This window comes from Equus caballus, chromosome 15, assembly GCF_041296265.1.
Source record: "Equus caballus isolate H_3958 breed thoroughbred chromosome 15, TB-T2T, whole genome shotgun sequence".
Classification (NCBI taxonomy): Eukaryota; Metazoa; Chordata; class Mammalia; order Perissodactyla; family Equidae; genus Equus; species Equus caballus.
The window spans coordinates 90,362,485-90,381,231 of record NC_091698.1 but is presented as its reverse complement, the minus strand read 5'-3'; the positions used below and the strand labels follow the sequence as shown (position 1 = coordinate 90,381,231).

At 56.0% G+C, this 18,747-nt stretch overlaps 1 long non-coding RNA gene across 1 annotated transcript; it reads right to left on the bottom strand.

The window, feature by feature from the left end:
* Positions 1-7,099: 7,099 nt before the first annotated feature.
* Positions 7,100-17,190, bottom strand: LOC138917718 (uncharacterized). The gene is made up of 2 exons (XR_011426167.1): positions 15,820-17,190; positions 7,100-8,680 (listed from the first exon to the last, which is right to left on the bottom strand). It is a non-coding gene; the product is annotated as an uncharacterized lncRNA (long non-coding RNA).
* Between the last annotated feature and the right edge of the window lie 1,557 nt (positions 17,191-18,747).

Below are 18,747 nucleotides of genomic sequence, written 5' to 3'. Positions count from 1 at the left end.
CTTTCCCCATGCCTTCCTCTCTTCGATTCCTTTTTCGTTTGGCTTGTAGTACATCCTCTAACAATCTTTGTCTGAAAAGGGTAATTGATAGTTTGTCTAGTTATAGGATCGAAGTTTCAAAATCATTTTCCCTCTGAACCCACTGGCCTCTGGTGTCTGTGGTGTTGATGCAATTTCTGATGCTAACCTGATTCCCATTCCTTGTAGGTGACCTGTTTTTCACTCTCTGGAAGCTAAGATCTTCTTGTCACTGGCCTTCTGAAATTTCACAGGATATTCCAGGGTATCCTGCCTTTCAGATGCAAGACCTGTGTCTTTAAGCCAGGTCATTTTCTCTTTCTGGAACTCTGATAGATGTGGGTGGGCTGCCTGCCTGACTCTCTACGGAGAGTGTCTGTTCCTCATCTCTCCGGGGCCACTTTTAGGTTGTGACTTCCTTGCTCTGTTTTATCCATCAGTTCAGTATAATCTGCTTCCCATTTTCCAGAAAGTCAACAGAATCTCTCGTCACTGATGAGCTCTTTGCCACATTGACAGGGATTTTCCAGGCATTTTGGTGGGATGGGGAAGGGAGGGAATACAGCCATGCTTCATCCACCATCTGAAAGCTCCCCCTGGAAGCGTTTCGTCCTCCTGAGAAAGGCTTGAAAGGAGCGGAGAGAGGCAGGGAGAATGCTGCACAGGTTTTCAGAGGGCTCTGGAGCAGACCAGCTTTCTGAGACTGATGGAGCTTCCAAGGATTCACCTGCTTCCATGAGGGCTCTCACCTGCCTCAGGAGTGCAGGCTATCCCTGGGGGAGAGATGCCGAGATGGTGATAGGAAGGAAAGAAGTATCCATGAGACAAGTGGGTGGGCAGGGGTTTAGAGTAATGAAAGGGGAGAGAGTTGCCTAAGGGGTCCAGCAAAGCCTTGAGGAGGGTAAGTGGGGCCCCGGGCCTTTGTGGGCAGCCTTGGGGTGACCTGGCTCTGTTTTTGCTTTACCTCAAATTCCCCAAAGCAGAGGTCACCAGGCAGCTGGCTGCCTACTCGCTGAGCATCTCCCTCTCCCCTCCAGATTCAGAGCATCCCCTGGATCGTGGCTACTTTGCAAGGGTCCACTTGGACATCCATTGCTGGATCTGAGTCCATGTGATTTAGTCAAGTTGATGGTTTTCCTCCAGACACCGCTGGACCCCGGAGCCAGCGGACAGGGGTGTGGTGGGGAGATGAGATCATTTTGAAGTGTGGGACACTTTGTGAAAAAGAAGAGGTTGGAGAAGGAATGGCAGTGAAGGACTCTGGGAAACGAGAGGGGCGGTGGGGCAAGATGATGGAGAGGTCACTGAATGGGAGAAAGGACAGCTTAGGGTTCTGAGAAGGCTGAGCCTGCTTATGGCCCCTCCCTTTTGCCCCCTCCTATCTGGCCACCTGGTGCCTTTGTGCCTCAGTTTCCTCATTTCCCATCCACTTGCAGCCTCCCTTATGGAGCTTCTTTGAGGTCAGCAGGCCTAATCCATCAGTCCCAGCTCAGGTGAGAGGCAGGCAACAGCCTGGGACACAGGGCCCCAGAACTGCTCCGCCATCCCGTCACACTGAGTGAGGGGACGTGGCAGGCACTGCACTGGCACCAAGTGGGTGGGAGTGATGAAGAACTGCGAATCCTACCTTCAAGGAGCTCATGGCCGAATGGAGAGGCAAACCCACAGGAACAGAGAAGACTCACGGACAGGGCCCAGTGTGCACAAGAGGCGTCGGTGACTTCCGACACAGAAGCCCATTCTCCTGGGGTGATAGGTGAGCTGGAGCAAGGTGGCCACAGGGATGGTGCTGCCGCGCCCCCAGGAGGCGCAGCCACTGGCCCCCCGGCTTTGAGGGAAGGAGGGGTCTGCTGACTGTTGTAGAACTCCGTGAACTCAGGCCCACAGGGAGGCAGGAGTCAGAGGTGCTCCTAGCCCAGGAATCTGGATGAGTGGGCAGCTGTGGGCCCAGGTCACAGCAGGAGGTTTGAGGGCAGCCTGGGACTTGTGGGGTGAGGGAGCTGGGACACGTGGTGGGTGTGGACATGCTTAAGTTCATGGTGTTAAACCACATCTGCTTCAGCATCAGCTGGGGCGGAGCGGTGCTCTCATGCACACTCACGCACACTCACGCACACGCATGTACAGGAGGATCTAGGAGTGGAGGAGGACTTTTTATACATATGAATCTCGAATTCCTGGAGCTCCTCGTCCAGCCTCCTTGTTTCGCCCCTGTGGGAACTGCTTCCAGAACAGGAGAGGGCTGCCGTGCTCCCTCCACAGCGCACCTGGGCCCCTGGAGAAGCTGCCGTTCCCCTCGGGGCCTGCCCAAAAGCCGTCAGCTTTGGGACTCAACCTCATCCTCCAGGCAGGCCAGAGGCGCACCCTCTACCAGCCCCCCAGCTCCCGTGAGGCCCCAGCTGACTCCCACTGTCGCTGTGTCTGCTGGCTCCTGAGCACCTCCAGGTGGGGCCAGATCCTGTTCCCACTGTCCCTCGGTGCCCAGAGAAGAGCTCAGGGTGTACGTGTGGGTGAATGAATGAAGGAGGGGGGAAGGCACGGCATTTTCCCCAGGCCCCTCTGGTTCCAGGCCCTGTGCTGCCCCCTCACCGGAGCCCCTGCACCAGCCAGCACACAGCCTTTGTCGCCCCGCCCGGGGAAGCCCGCGCCCGGCCTCCCTCACCCTGAGCTGCGTGGTGCTTGCTATTTTTAAACTGTGAATAACGCTCCTGAAAGTTACAGGCATCCTGCAGGTTGTTCTAGGAAAAGAGAAACGTCGGACTCTGAGTCTCTGAGTTCACAGCGGCGTGGACAACGGGTGACCTATTTCCCAGTCAGCCTGCACCCTGGGGCAGCTTGCCCGTGGACCAGCACTCTACCTGCTCCCCTGGCGGCCCGAAGCCCAGACCCCGTGGATGTTGGGCATCTTTCATCAATTGGCGTAGTCAGGCCGGCTCCCGGGACGGTTTGGTAAACTGAGCACAGGCCAGAAAAAGGAAATGGGACAGGTGGTTCCAGGGCTCATGGAAGATCCCAGGGCCTAGGGCCAAGCTGTGGCCAGGCCCACCATCTCCTTGATGGTTAATTTCAGCGTCAGCTTGGAACGTGTCTTTGGATGGATTAACATTTAAATAGGTGGCATTTAAGTAAATGTGGGTGGGCCTCATCCAATCAGTTGAAGCCCTGAACAGAACAAAAAGACCAGGCTCCTCTGAGTAAGAAGGAATTCTGCCAGGCCTCCAGGCCCTTGTCCTTACCCTCTTGCCTCCTTCGGCAGGTCCCAAAGTGGTATTGCCCATTGGAGGATAGCACGGGATGCCATCCTGTCATAGCAGCAATGAAGGGAGGTGGTGTGATGGTGACAGAAGAGACAGAAATAGTGGAGGCTGGAGCCCTGGGGCTGGGGGCTGGTGCCATGGGGTTTGGGAATGATGTTGGGGGCGGCAGGAGCCTCTTCAGTCCCCACAAGGACAGGGCATGTTTGGACGGGGATGGAGGGAGGCGGTGAACTCTGAGAGCAGCCAGAACACCCTACCTGGCCTGGCATTCCAGGCCTCTGCAGGTCAGGACCGCACTGGCTGCTCCGTGCCCCTAAATATGCCTGCCGCATCATACCTCTGCTTTTGCCCAGCGATTCCCTTGTTCCCTGTCACATCTCCAGGTCCTGTCAATGCTCACTTCTCTGGGATGCTCCCTACAGCTCCCCCCGTGGTGCCCTCACTGTCTTGCCAGATAGTATGCCTCTCTCCTGCAGCACTGAGCCCTGAGGCAGGCATCGGGTCTGGTTCAGCCCCGTCCCCAGGACCCGACTTGGGGTCTGCACAGAGCAGGTACCTGATACATGTGTGCAGAATAAATGCACAAATGGAAAAAAGCAGTAAGTAAATGGGCCTTGCAATGCAGTTTGTGACCACAGTAGGACCTCAACAAAGATTTATTGAAATAGAGCAAATGAGGCTCTGAACCCTGGGCCATGATGTCACAATGTCCCTGTTGGCTCCATCACACACACACACACACACAGAAGAGCATCCTTCCAGAACACTTGGGACACTTTGAAGACGTTCTGCTTTGTCATGGCAGAATAGCCCTGCCCTGGGCACCAAGCCCCTCACTCAGAATGCACACGCCCAGGAGCCCCACCCATTCCCCCCCTCCCCCCACCCCACACGTCCCCTCCCTCCACCCTCTTACCTCCCCTTCCCTGACATTCACAGCTCTGGGGAGAAACAACAGGACTGCGACTCCCTCCCCCCGACACACACAGCAATACTAGGGAAACTTCTCAACTTCTCTCTGCAGTTTCGAAAGATGCTGATCTTTGTCAGCTGCCTTAATGAATCACAGCCCAGGAGGTGCCAACCTTCCTAAAAATATCCGAGAACCCTCAGTGCTGAGAGAGGCTGTGGAGGCGTGTGCATCCTGATGGAGCCGCCTGCCCCGCCACCACTCACACTCACCTGTCCTCCATGGCCCCATCCCCACCTGCTCTGAGCCCCAGAAGCCTGATTCAGTGGGTGCTGAGCCAGGTACCTCCAAGAGAACCTTCGGCTTACCCCCACATTATAGATGGGGAAACTGAGGCCCAGAGGGGGAAGGGCCAGAGGCTGAGGCCTACTGGTTCCCAGGGAAGGGCTGCAGAGGCTGCCTCTGTGGTCAGAAGCCAGCTGGGGTGGGGAGGAAGGAGACTCCTCTGTCTAGGGCCCTGGCTGGGCGGGGCTGCCCCTGAAATGAGCCCTGGTGTGATGGGGTCTCAGCCAGCCCACACAACCAGTAAAGAGCTCCTCTAGACAGAAGCAGTTCACCAGGGACAGGTGGGGGTACCGGGAGGTCACACGGGGGTCCCCAGGCTGTGGTGCAGCTGCCCTCCTATGGCAGGTTTATGCTTCTCAAGCAGGGGAGACCAGGAATGGTCCCCAGGATGGACAGAGGCAGGGTTGGACTTAGTTCTGCTTCAGAAAGAACTGAGTCCGTTCCTTTGAAATCCTGCACCGGGGGCTTCTTAATGCCCCCCGCCTCCGCCACCCCCCTGTTGTAGAATCCTGATGGGTCTCACTGGCAGCTACCACTTTGTTTCTCTAAGGGTAGTTCCAGGACCTGCGGCAGCAGCACCTGGGAGCTTGTTGGAGATGCAGACTCTCAGGCCCCACCCAGACCAGCTGGATGAGATCCGCATGTTGTTCTTATGCTCATCAGAGTTTGAGAGGCACTGGCCTGTGGGACCACTTAGCGTCAGGTCCCACCCAGGAGTGACGCCTGTGATTGATTGCACATGCACAGTGTGATTAATTAGCTGGGAGGGACGGGGAGGACTGGAACAGGAGGGGAGGGATCCCTAGGATGGCAAATCCACGTGCCAAGTGGAAACTGTCCGCGCCGGGGGAACCAGGTTCAAAGAACGGCTGAATCTGGGGAAAATCAAGGTGAAGGGTCTGAGACTTTGTGGGGCCTTCCTCCTGAGGCTGGGAGCTCCTCTGCAACCTCTCTAACAGCTGCTTTCCAGTCCTAGCTTGGGCTCTCACTGTGATGGGGAGCTCACCACCTCTCAGGCAGTCGATAGCAGGGTGGACAGCTGGGACTCTGGCAAGGCCTCCCTCACCTGGAGCCAACCTGCCTCCACGGCCCCGGCTGGCCCACTCTCCAGTCCTTGGTCCCCTTGGGGCTGCTGGTAACCAGCCTGTCCCTCCTTTGATCCTCAATATCCTGCCACTTTACTTTTTCTCTAGTTCCAGAAATAATCTTTCTATTTGTGTGGAGAGTCATTTTATGGGGCTCTTTTCACAGAGCGTGGAGGCGTCGAAGAGGCCTCTACGGAGGCAGAGCTTCTGCTGCGTTGGCCTCATTTCATCCCTTTCTCCGGCCACCAGACGAGTGGGCCCTCGGCAGGCTTGGTTAACTCAGAGGACAGGTAGGCCGTGCACCACCCGTTTTCTCAGCGGCAACACTGGCTGGAGCACACAGAGTGCAGAGGTGCTCGGGCCTGGTTGGCTCACAGAGCATCACCCCTGTCCCGGGCAGATCCACAGGGACCTCTGGGGACCGAGGGAGGGAGCCCTGTTGAGGATAGTAGATGAGTACCGTGCAGGGGTCCCAAACCCCTGCCCCCTTCCCACGCTCTGTGGGGCTCCAGACCAGTACCGCTCCTGCCTTCTGGACCCCTCCAACTGCCCCCAGGCCTCAAACCTGAACCTTCTCTAGCTGAACTCATCCTCCCCTTCCTCAGTGCTTTGCTGCGTCTTGCCCTCCTGAGTGGCACCTTTGTTACCCAGGATCCACGCCGCAAATCAGGGTCACCTTCAGCTCTGCCCTCCGTCTCCCTGCCCCCCATCTACTCCACGCCTCCCACGGAGTTCTGCGAATTCTGGAGTACTGGGATGAGTTCTGCTAATTCTACTTCCTTCATGTCTCTGTTCTCTGTCCTCTCCTTTCCATTTCCATTGCCAATGACCCGATCTAAGCCCTTGAACTTCTCCCCTGTTGCCTCTTAGCTGGTCCTAGGCCTCTAGTCTCTCCTGCTACAAGCTACCATCTGCACGAATGGCAGGTGATCTGTCTGGAATATAAACACGTTCACAGAAACCTGCTGGTCTAAACTCCTTCAGTCAAACCCCAGGCCTGTGGCTTCGAATCCAGTCTCTTTAGTGGGGCCCACAAGGCTCTCAGGGAAGAGTCTGCTGGGTAGAGGGGTGCTATGGGCTTGGGGGCCCAACCTGCTTGGGTCCGAATCTTAAGGTCCTCTGCAGAACTTCCTCGTCCCTGTCTGCACGTCTTTTTCCTCTCCACGCAGCCATCACCCCCTGTTTAAATGTCTTACCCGCCCCAGGCCCCCTCCCCAGTCCCACACACTGCTAACTCTTGCTTATGTTAAGGATCAGGTCCCCAACCCTTTCAGAGTTCTCAGCTATGGAGGGGAGTGTTGGTGGGATCCCCTGTCTCGCTGGGGAGGAGGGTAGGTTGTCCCAGGGTCCCCTGGCTTCCTGGAGGAGGGACAGCAAAGGTTATAGGATGTGGCTTGTTCTCCTCTAGCTTTTAAAATCAAACCAATTTCCCCTGTGTCTCAGTCGGCTCTGGCCGCCAAAACAAAATACCACAGACCCAGGGCTTAAGCAACGGAAATGTATTTCCTCACGGTTCTGAAGGCTACAAGTCCAAGTCAAGGTCCAGCGGGGTGGGTTTCTGGTGAGAACCCTCTTCCTGGCTTGCAGACAGCTGCCATCTTGCTGTGTCCTCACAAGGCAGAGAGCGAGCCAGTGAGCTCTCAGACGTCTCTTCTTACAAGGACACTAATCCTAGTGGAGTAGGCCTCACCCTCATGATTTCATTTAACCTTAATTACTCATCATGGAGAAGCTGAACGTTGTCTTTATCCTAAGTTCATTGTGTGCTCAAGTGTGTGGTATACTCAGTGTCCAGCTTGTGCACACACAGCCTACTGCGCGTCTGTTCCCGGTCGGTGAACAGTTCTTACTGCTACATACGGCACTAGAAGTGGGCACGTCTCCAGTCACTTGTACAGCTAAGCTCAGTGTTCACACCCGGCTGCCTGCTGAGAGTCTGGTGAACTCTGAATCCTAGAGCTGTAGCACACAGTGGGGTTTGGAGAGAAAGGCAGGGCCAGTGCTCAGGGTCATGGGGGCAGTGCCATGAAGAGGAGAAAACACTGGCCTCAGAGCCCAGGGACATTGTTCTGGTCCCACCCTGTCACTGACTCAGTGAGGGACCTCAGGCAGGTTCTGATCCCTCTCTGAACCTTTTCCCCAACTGCACACTGACAATCTCTACGGGCCCTCTGGGCTGGGTTACTCTGGACCTGTGCTGACAGACGGAAGCCACTAGCCACATGAGGCTATTTAAATTAGTTAAAGCTAAATAGAATTTAAAAAATTCAGCTGCCCAGTCACACTAGCCATATTTCCAATGCTCAACCGTCACCCGTGGCTGGTAACTAGTGTATTGGACAGTGCCAGCATGGAACATTCCCATCGTCACAGAAAGTCCTAACGGACAGTGCTGCTGCACTGCCCAGTGAAGGTGAATGAGCCTGGGAATCGCCGGGGATCTGGTCAAAATGCAGACTCTGATTCAGAGCTGGAGGAGGGGCATCTTCTACATCTCCAACAAGCGCTCCCCAGCAGTGTTTTGCTGCTGGGCCGAGCGCCGTGCTCTCAGTGACAAAGACGTAGACGGTGCTCCTCAGCATGGTTGGGGGGTCAGCAGTGTCAGCACCGCAGCCAGCATCTGAGAGACGCAGAACCTCAGGCCCCACCCCAGACCTGCCGAATCAGAAGCTCCGGGCTCAGGCCCAGGACTCCGTGGTTTGACAGGCCCTCCAGGTGATGCATATACACATGAAGGTTTTAGATCTCTGATCTAGAAGGCAGCATCCATCTGGGGTTTCACCAAATAGTTGCTGGAGTTCGATGACATCGCTTCTCTCCCAAAGCACGTCCTGCTCTGTCCAAACTTCTACCCCCAATTGAAGATGGGGATAGTCTTCTATTCTCAATGGTGTCACTTCCATTGGGGCTCCACCCTGCTCTTTGGGGGCTCAGGACGAGGAGAGGGAGGGCAGCAGCAGGCCCAGCCTCGGACTGTGGCCCGTCCCACCTTGGGCTCACGTCACAGCTGGAGCTCCAGATAGCCAGCTACTCCCACTTCTTCCCAGTGGCAGGCCTGGCCTTCTCTGTGGGGAGATAGAGAGCTGCAGTGTCCAGCCAAGGACAGGTGCTCACACCAGGGGAAGGGCGGGCCTTTTCCCCCACTGGCTCAGTTAGCCACAGAGAGACCTGAGACTGTGAGGCCCAGAGAAGGGCTAGCCCCCTGCTCAGTCCCAGCTGTGTATAGGGATTAAAGTGGAGGCAAGGCCACCCCTAGCTCAGGATTCTGGACATTAGCGTCCTGCAACCACTGCACACTCACCTGCGGCCCCCTTCTCCAGGGCTGCATGCCCTGGCCTGCAGCCAGCTCTCACCCCTGCTGTGATGACTCCTCCATAAGACTGACCAGACATTTCCAAGGCCATTGCTTCCTGCCACTCCTCTACTTGCCACACAGTCTAGGAATCCCTCTGACCACCCTGGCCCCTGTCAGCCCTCTCCCCACAATTATTGATCTTGATGGAGTTGGTCTTTTTGTCGCACACCACGTGACTCCGGCAGGCATCTACAGGCTGGGACACACCCAGAATGGGCAGTTATGGGCACCTGCCTCCCTCCCCCAGGCCAGCCAGCCGTGCCCCAGGGGACACTCTCAGCACCCCCTGTAGCTGGGGTGCATCTATTACCAGCTGCAGTTACCCCACTGGAAGGTGAATGCAGGACATCTGACCCTGCTCTACCGGAAAAGAGCAAGACCCTCTGGGGACAAGCCAAAGGCACCAAGCAGGTCAGAGCAGGAAGGGTTTTGTCACTCCTCTCAGGACACAGAGGGAGCGAGGGCAGCCCAGAGAGAGCCAGAGATGCGCTGAAGGCCACACAGTGAGCTGGCTGCAGAGCCAGGGCTTGAAGTGAGGTGCTCGGGCTCACAGGCCAGGCTTCCATGGAAAAGTGAGAGCAGCCTGGTCTGTTGATGGGAGCCCTGTGCTAGCAACTTTGCATGCGATGCCACTTGGCACGGCGGTCATGAAGATCCTATTTCACGAATGAAGGAAGAGCTTAGCGAACTCGCCAAGGATGCAGCTAGTAAATGCTCCTGCTGCCCCTCCAGGAACTCCGGACCCTCAGGGCTGGATGCAGCCTATTGCCCAGGGCAGGGACTCTCTGCAGCCCCCTGGCCACACTCAGCAGCTCTGCCCCTTCCACCGCTGCCCGGAAGCTCACTCCTCAGGGAGCTCTTCCTGTGGTGGCCAGACTTGCTCCCCCTGGGGTTGAGTTGTAGCTGCTTCCTGGGAACTGCCCCTGCACCCCTCACCATCTGTGGCCCCCATGGCACCTGCGTAGGCCTCTCAGAGAGTCAGGTACCCGGCTGACCTCCTTGGGCAGGTGAGTCCCTCCTTCCCGGTCTGGCCTCTGAACAGCCCAGGGATCTGGGGCATGTGGACCAGAGCAGGGTAACCCCCCAGCTCTCTGTGTTCCTGCCCCATCTGCTGGAGTGCTCTCCGAGGCATGTGGGGCCTCACGTGCCCCCAGCTCTTGGTCTAGGATGACAAGATGGAGCATGCCCACCTCCTGGCATGGGCCCCTCACCCTCACGGGCAGCCACATGCATCTGTGAGGTCTGTGGGGGCTGTCCCAGGTCTCTCTTTCTTCTTCCTGGGGGTCTCCTTGCTGTCCTCTACCCCTTGAGTCCCTGAAGACAGGGATTGGGTTTCTCCTGCTCTGTCTCCCTCTCAGAATCGCCTGTCACCGTGGAACTCACATTTATTGGGTGCCTGCATGTGCCAGAAACCATCCTGGGCACAATCATATATTCATTTAATCTTCTCAATAACATTGTCTGGTGAGTATTATTAGCCCATTTTACAGATTACAAAACTAAATTTGGAGAGTTGATGTCACTGGGAGAAGGTCACCTTCTTGGTAAGTAGCATTGGAATTCAAGCCAATGTGGGTGACCCCTGGGTTCGGGTTCTCTCCACAGGCCAGGCTGCATCCCATTTAAGATGCTGCTTCTGGAATAAGGGGCTGAAGTTTGGGATTCTCAGCCTTCCCCTTACCTGAGGCCAGGCCCAGCTGGGTACTGAGAAGGAAGGCCCGTCACGGGCTCTGTGCCTGCAGGGCAGTGGGAGGGAACCAGCCCCAGGGACCTCTGTCCCCACCCCCACCCTCACCCCAGCTGGTCAGCCGGGCCAGACAGTGGGGCCTGAGGAAGGCAGGCTGTGCTGGCGGCCAAACAAAGGGGTCTGCAGTCAGTCAGACACTTCCTCACTAAACAAAGCTCTACTTCCCCCCAGACACAGACCTAGGCCACAAAGACCCCAAAGAATGCCTGGAATGTCGTGGGGCCAGACGACCTCCTGCAGACAGGAGAGGCTGGCTTTGTGCTCAGCTTGCCAGGACGACTGACCCCAAGTTAGAAAGGTCACTCCCTGACCTGTGACCCTGCCCTCTCGCCCCATCCATCCATGGTGGGCAGCTGGGCTTCCCTCCTCAGGATCCCCAGTGTCCCTTCCATGCCAGTGGGACCTGGCCTGAAGTTTATAGCAGCTCAACTGGTGCAAGCTCGCACAGATGGCCCCTAAGAGGTGGAAGGCTACCCTGAAGATGTGTCCGGGCCCCTCTCCTCCCCACTGTGGAGGCTACAAGGGGCTTCCTGGTGCTCATTGCACAGTCAGCCCCCTGTGAGGTGGCAGATCCAGTCCCCACCTCACCTGTCCCCCAGGGCTGGGCTGCTCTGTGCACGGGGCCCCTCCCACTCAGCCACACCTGCTGGGGGCCCCACCTGTCCTAGGAAGAGACATGAATGCCTGCCCTCTCAGTCCTTGTGGTCGAGCGCTGGAGATGGACAGTCGGCCCCAAATGTAAGTAAATCACGGAAGGTGAAGCTTGCTGGGGAGACAGAGGAAGGTGGTGCTGGTGTATGGGGAGGGGACTGCAATCTTAACGGGTCAGGAGGTCAGAGAAGATGTTTGAGGGAAGACTTGAAGGAGGGGACCCTTGTGGGGGAAGAGCATTCCAGAAAAAAGGAATGGCAAGTATGAAGCCCTGCTTGTTCAGTTCCCCGTGGGAAGAGAGGGTCGGCCAGGGGAGGCTCCTGGGGGCTGAGGTCAGGAGGTAACGGGGCAGAGTGTGGGCTATGGCCCTGGGGGGGCCTCCGTGCTCACTTGGGGTGAGACGGGCACCCCTGCAGGGTATTGAGTAGAGGAGCATTGGGATCAGACATGTGGGTTTAACAGGGCCCTCTGCTGCCGATGCAGACTAGACAAGGGGCGAGGGAAGAAGGCCCAGGCCCAGCCACACTGCACACATCTCTGCCTGTCCTGTGGCAGCCTGTCCCCAGGGCCTGGGGTTGCAGTTGCCGAGGTAACACACATTCCACACTCTGTGGGACAGGGGAGCCACTGTGCTGGGGACAGGCTAGGAGGGAGAGCCATAAGACACCCTGCCTCTCTCAAAGAGCCCCCTGCTGATGGGCAGACGGACAGCCCACGGTGGCCTCTTCCAGCTCCGAGCCCCAGCGCTCAGGGCTGAGACCTCCCTGGGGACATCACATCCTCTCAGCAGCTGGCTCAGTGCCTGCCTGCCTCCGTGCCCTAAGGGGCCTTCTTGGCTGCTCTAAAGCTCAGCCCCCAGTTTGGCCTTAAGGGTCCAAGTGCCCAGCTCCATGGGTGCAGGCAGAGCTAGGCCAGTGGCTAGGAGACAATGGCCCCTCTGTAGGGTCAGCGGAGTCAGGAGGGGCCTCAGGGGCCTGGGGGGCTGGTGGCCAGGAGTGGCACGGTTGGAGGGTCTTGGTAGACTTAGTCAGGGCCCAGCCCAGCCCTGCCCGGGCCCTGCCAAGGGAAGATGTGTGAACGGATTTGCAAAGGAGGGAGAAAGGGGGTCCATGTCCACTTGACCCCAAAAGCCAGAGAAACATTTTCAGCTTGCCTGTGACTCACTCTTCCTCAGCAGAAAACTTTGTTTTTTCCTTCAAATCCACGGACTTCCACCTTCAGACAATAATGTATTCTTAGGAAGTCACATGTTTCGTTTTCTGTGCAAGTTGCTGGAGGTGGTGTTTGTTTTAGAAACATTTTACTGTAATGGGGTCTGTGGGCCTCCTGCCCCTCAGACCAGGCTGATTCCCGCATAGGGTAGTCCAATTTGGTAAATTAAAACTTGGGACGCCTGGCTAAATTGAATCTCAGATCAACAACAAATGATTGTTTCAGTCTAAGTATGTCACATGCAATATTTAGGATGGACTTAGACTAAAAAATTTATTCATTTATCTGAAATTCAAATTTAACCTATATTTTACCTGGCAACCCTGCCTCTAAGTCCGTCTTCGGTCTAAGACCTTTCTGGTCTCAACGTGGGGGAGGAAAGCCAAAAGTTGACCCTTTACGAGAGGGGCTGCCCCTAGCCCCCCCGAATCAGTCCCACAGCCCTGCTCCCTGGCCGCAGACTCCTCCAGGGCTCCTGACCCTCGGCCCACTCCTCCCGCCCTAGCACCTGCCTCCCGGCAGTGTTCGAAAGGGACTTTCTCCCTGCGTTTCTGGCTGAGACACCTGAATCTGAGACACCGAATCCTGCTGCCATTAGAAAGCATTCCATCACAAGCCTTGAGGAGTGTATTTTTCCAGCTTTCTAGACCCCTAGAGCAGGCGAAATGCCTCTCTTCCATTCACCACCTCTGAAAGATTCCCCCCAGGTCGCTGACCCTGAGCTCTCCAGCTCATTCATCCAGAAACGCTCTGTGGACACCTGCTCTCAGCATGGCCCAGCTTGGTCCCGGCTGGGTAAAGACTCAGAGAGACGCCACTGTGGCCTCAGGAGCTCAGGATGGCAGGGGAGAGATGGGTAACTGTCTCCTTCCGTTACAGTGTTTCTGGGCTTGCCATGGAGGGCATTGGGGGCTGCCCAGGCTGAGAGAGCAGGGCGGGCTTCCCAGGGGAGGCAATGCCTGAACGGAGTCCCCAGAGGTTAGGAGGCTTCTGATGGTGGAGGAGAGAAGAAATGGTGTTTGAGAAAGGGGAGCAAGACGGGCAAAAGCCTGGGGGCTGGGAAGCCAGCAGCTCTGAGCTGGAGGGGTGGAGGGCGGGAAGATGGGGAGGGCAGCAGGCAGAGCCCAGAAGGCCTCGGATGGCAGCTGGGGCTTGGATTGCACCCTAAAGAGTCACGGGAGGGCTAGGAAGGATGGCAGGATTCAGGGTGAGTGACAGGAGCAGCGAGGCCCTGGAGAGGGCCCAGGATCTAGGGACCAGCACCCTGTCCCCTGCTCTCTATACTGCCTCCAGCGCAGGCCTTGCAAGCAGCAAGGGCTGGAAGCTGCTAAGTCAGCCTGGGTGAGAACAGACAAGAATCACTGCCCCTTAATAAAGATGAAACCTCCGGCCTGACTGGAGGTGGCTGTTCCTCAGCCCTTCACACCGGAAGCCCCTTCCTCAGCTCACCCCCCTTTCTCAGGCCTTCCCCTTCCCCTGCTCTCTCTGTGTTTTTCCACCTCTAGGTCGGGGCCCCCTCCCCTCCTGGCACCGCCTGGGCCCCACTTGTGCACTTGGTCACTTGGGACTTGGGTCACTTGTGCACTCCCAGACTCCTGGAGCCTGAGGCCTGCCCAGCAGCTGGCCTGCTGTTCCCATCTCTTCCTGCTGAACACTCCCCACATTGTTCGCCTTTGTGTCCTTTTTCCTGTGCCTGAGCTATTCCAACTTCACTGCCCTGGTTCTCCCCAAGGGTCAGTTGCCAAACTGGGACTGGCGCCACAGACTGGGAAAAAACAGGGTCCTTTGAACCCCTAGGACCTCCTCCTGCTGAGGAGAAAAGTCAGCAGAGACCCTCCCAGCCTGCTTCCGCCCCTCTGATCCTCGTCCTGGCCCACAAAGACTCCCGTGATCCTGCCTCGAGCCCACCTGCCCCGAAACCTCAGGAGGGAGTCTTTCTATGGAGCCATCTTGAGTGCCCTGGGGGCAGCGAACCCTGCCACGTCCCTGGGTCCCCAGGCAAAGCTGGAAGCTCACCCCAATGCTGACAGCAGGTGTCAATTCATGTGCTTGAAATGGAGCCCGCCACCTCCCCAGTGCCACTCCTGGGGGACTGGCACTGAACACTAAGTCACGTGGTCCCATCTGCCTGTCTCCTCTTCCAGCAGGCCAGAGCAGCTGAGGAGAATGGGACTGTAGACCTAAGACCGCTTCATAGACCCCAGCTGAGGCCCGTCCCTGAGGGGGCAGCGCAGCCCCCGGGAGAGGCCTGGGAAGCAGAGCTCAGGCCTGGCTCTGCTGCCAACTTCCGTGGCTCCCCTCAGGCTCTTTCTGGACTCGGCTGCCTCCCTCCAGCTCAGAACACCGAGGTTTCCAGACGGAAGCCGCTTCTCCTCTGACTGATTCTCTTCTTGACCAAACTCTCCTCAGGCGCTTCTAAACTCTCTTCTCACCTAGGCCTGGCTTTTGGGCCTCTGTGTTCATCTCTGCATTGTCCAGTTTTAGCAAGAATCCCACTAAGTCACTTTTGCCAGAATCCCCCATCCTTGATATCTGATGCCCCTCGGTATCTGATCGGGTTGCTCATCCCCCACCAGCCCCCAGGTGATGTGGGATCACCCCCGCCTGCCTTCAGCAAGAATCCTGTCAGGTGGGATTAGCCAGAACCTCCCTCACCCCTGATGCTTCCTCCTGGTAATTTTCCATCCACTGACACCCCCTCACCCCACTCCTTGGCTATCAATTCCCACTTTTCCTTGTATTTGGAGATGGGCCCAAACTCTCTGCCCTACTGCAAAACCCCACTGCAATGGCCCCTGTACCTATTGTGACTGTCGCCCTGAATAAAGTCTGCTTTACTGTCCTTTACCAAATGTCACGGTAATTCTTTCTTGAACACCTCCATGCCCATCAGAACCCCCTCCGCTGTGCCCTGCCATCCATGACCCAGCCCTGGGGCTACATAGACTCCTGATTCAGGTCTTGGGGTAGCCTTCAGACTTTGCAGTGATATCCCCAACCCTGCTCCACCCTATGCCTGTGATTTAGAACTCTAAATTTGTCACAAGGAGAGACATCATGATGGTGTGAAAAAACCGAGGAGCTTCTCCTCTAGCCAACCTGAGTTCTTACTTTGGTTCCATCACTTAGTAGCCGTGACAGCCGGGTCTCGTTGCTAAAGCTCTTTGAGCTTCAGTATCTTCATCAGTTAGAAGGTCAGAACTATTATGAGGATTAAATGATATAATGAGGAAAATTACCTGGAACATAGAAGGTCCTCAGTAAATGGCCAATGTCCAAGTCCTCATCTCTGGTTCCTGGGAACGTGACCTTATCTGGAAATAGGGTCTCTGCAGATATAGTTAAGTTAGGGATCTCAACTTGAGATTATCCTGCATTTAGGGTGGGCCTAAGTCCTGATAAGAGAAAGGAGGTTTGATACACAAAGAAGAAGCCCGTGTGAAGATGGAGGCAGAGACTGGAGTGATGCTGCCATAAGCCAAGGAATGCCAGGAGCCACCAGAAGCTGGAGGAGGCCAGGAAGGATTCTCCCCAAGAGCCTCTGGAAGGAGCTTGGCTCTGCTGACACCTTGATTTCAGACTTCCATCCTCAAACTGTGAGAGAACACATTTCTGTTGTCTTGAGCCAACACATTTGTGCTAATTTGTTGTGGCAGCCCTGGGAAACTAATACAGTTACCGTGTTTGGAAAGAGAGTCTTGACAGATGTGATTAAGTGAAGGATTTTGAGATGCAGAGACTCTCCTGGATTATCCGGGTGGGCCCTAAATGCCATCACAGGCATCCTTATAGGAGAGAGGCGGAGGGAGGTCTGACACAGAGGAGGAGGAGCCGATGTGAAGACAGAGCAGAGAGAGATCTGAAGATTCGAGTCGTGGGGTTACAAGCCAAGCAATGCTGGCAGCCACCAGGAGTTGGAAGACCAAAGGAACAGATTGTCCCCCAGGGCCTCTGGGGAGAGTGCTGGCCTGCCCACACCTTGATCTCAGCCCAGTGAAAGCAACTGGGGACTTCTGGCCTTCAGAACTGTGAGAGAATAAAGGTCTGTTGTTTAAAATCATCAGGTTTGTGGTAATTGGTTACAGTGACCATAAGAATCTAACACAGGGTAGCAGGGCCGAGGCCCCATCAGGTCCCTCTCCTCAGGGACTTACCCGTATTCAGAGCCATCTCACCAGGAGCAGCATCCTGGCCAGCGCTCCCCCATTCCCTCACTTCCTGAGCCCCAGACAGAAGGACAGCCCCGCCCCAAAGCCTCTCTCCCCCGGTGCTGGGGTCAGAGCGTGAGGTGTGTAGGTGAACACGCAGATCCCTCTCTGCAGCTCCAGCTCCTGAAGTTTAATAGGAATCTGAGTGATCAGGTCCCTCTGTCCCTGAGGTCAGGCCAGGATGTGGGGTGGGGGGGTGTGGTTTGGAAGGAGAAACCTTGTCTTGGGTGTGGCCAGCCTGTGTTGCCAGGTCCAGGAGCCGGGCCCTGGGGTCCTGAGAAGGCAGGTCTGGCATGTCCAGGATCCTGTCTGGCCTTCCCCAACCTCACCTTTCCCACAGAAAAACCCTCTCCTCTTCAAGCTTGGGAGTCCCGCCCCACCCACGGGACCTCAGGTCGCCCCACGAGGGGTGCTTTGTAGCTTGTTCTTCCCGGGGAGACCCTATAACCCCTGTCTCATCCCTTTTAATCCTGAGACCCATATTTTCAGCAGGTTTTGAGTTGCCATTTTGTGGACTGAAAACCTAAGATTCAGAGGTTCCCAAAAAAGGACCAGCTCAGGGTAGAGCGCTGTGCTGCAGGAGCCACTGCCTCCCAGCCTTTGCTCCTGGAGGCGTCGCCAAACCCGCAGCTCCCAGTCCTTAGACAGGAGGCATGGGCTTCCCCTTCCTGTTCAGCTATTGGCTTGAGTTGTTTTCCTTTTTCTGCTCTGCAAGGAACAAAAACAAGTAATTTTCTCATAAAAATAACAATTACCAAAACCAGATTCCAGAGAGCCTTCAGTCAGAGCCAGTAATGTCTGGCTCCTCAGGGTGGGGGGGTCTCAGCACTGCTGCCTCTATGGGCGCCCAGGGCTCTGCTCGCTGCATGTCGGCCTGGCCCGAGACAGGGTTTTTGAGGAGACAGAGAGTGAGCAGGAAGACCAATGTCAGCTATCAAAGCATGTTGGACACCTGACATGGTTTTGAAAGCCGTGGAGAATGCAAAGCCGGGTCCTTCCCGTGCATGCTGCCCTCAAAAATCCAGAGACATGTCATGTTCATGGCAGAGAAAACAATTGCACTGATTAATTTTGCTTCTGTTTATGCCTCCGTTCTCGAGACTTCTGAGTGCATTCCAGTGAGGCCATCTGCCAGATGGAAGTGCTGTCACGCACAGCTTCTTGGTGCAAACTGCAAGGCATGCGAGACTCCAGCAAGCCTGTTGGAATTCCATTTGCTAAATGGCCATAATCAAAGAACAAGCTCTGAGTGATCTCACAGTGAATCTTGGAAATAGATGAGTACACAAAATCACGATTTATGAGTTTAGCAATTTTTCTTTTTCTGCTAAAAATATTAGCCCACAAAAATCTTTTGGTGTTGGAGGAGATACAACCAATTGCTAATTATCTCTAAGTGGTTTACCTGTTGCTACTTTCTTCCTACTATTGCAAAGGCCCCAGGCTTGGTGAGAGGGCTGAGCTGGCCTTGGAGAGGGCTTCTGGGAGACCTCGTTCCCAGGCCCCCAAGCACACGGACATCAGTGGGAAGTTATGGGAAAAGGTGTGGCTATAGACAGAGAACACAGTCAGCCTGGGCTGGTGGGAGGATGATGGCCTGGCCAGCCCTGCACAGTTGGCACCAGGCCTTCACACGGCAGCATTCAGGGACAGGCAGTACTGGGCAAGCCTGGCCTCCTGGCCACCTCACAAAAGAATCTGCTTCCTTATCCGGCTGATTCCACGTTGGGAAGCTCAAGGGAAGCAGGCAAGACCCTGCAGTCCAATCCTATCCTGGGATGGGGGCAGCTGGCTCCACTGAGCTGGACTGGAAAGAAGCTGAGACACTGGGTTCGAGTCCCAGCTCTAGCATTTACTAACTCTGGCACCCTGGGGAGGTCACGGGGCCTCTGGGAACCTCAGTCCCCTCATCTTTATAACAGGATGCTAATGTTGGCCTTGCTTGGGTTTTCTCCAGGA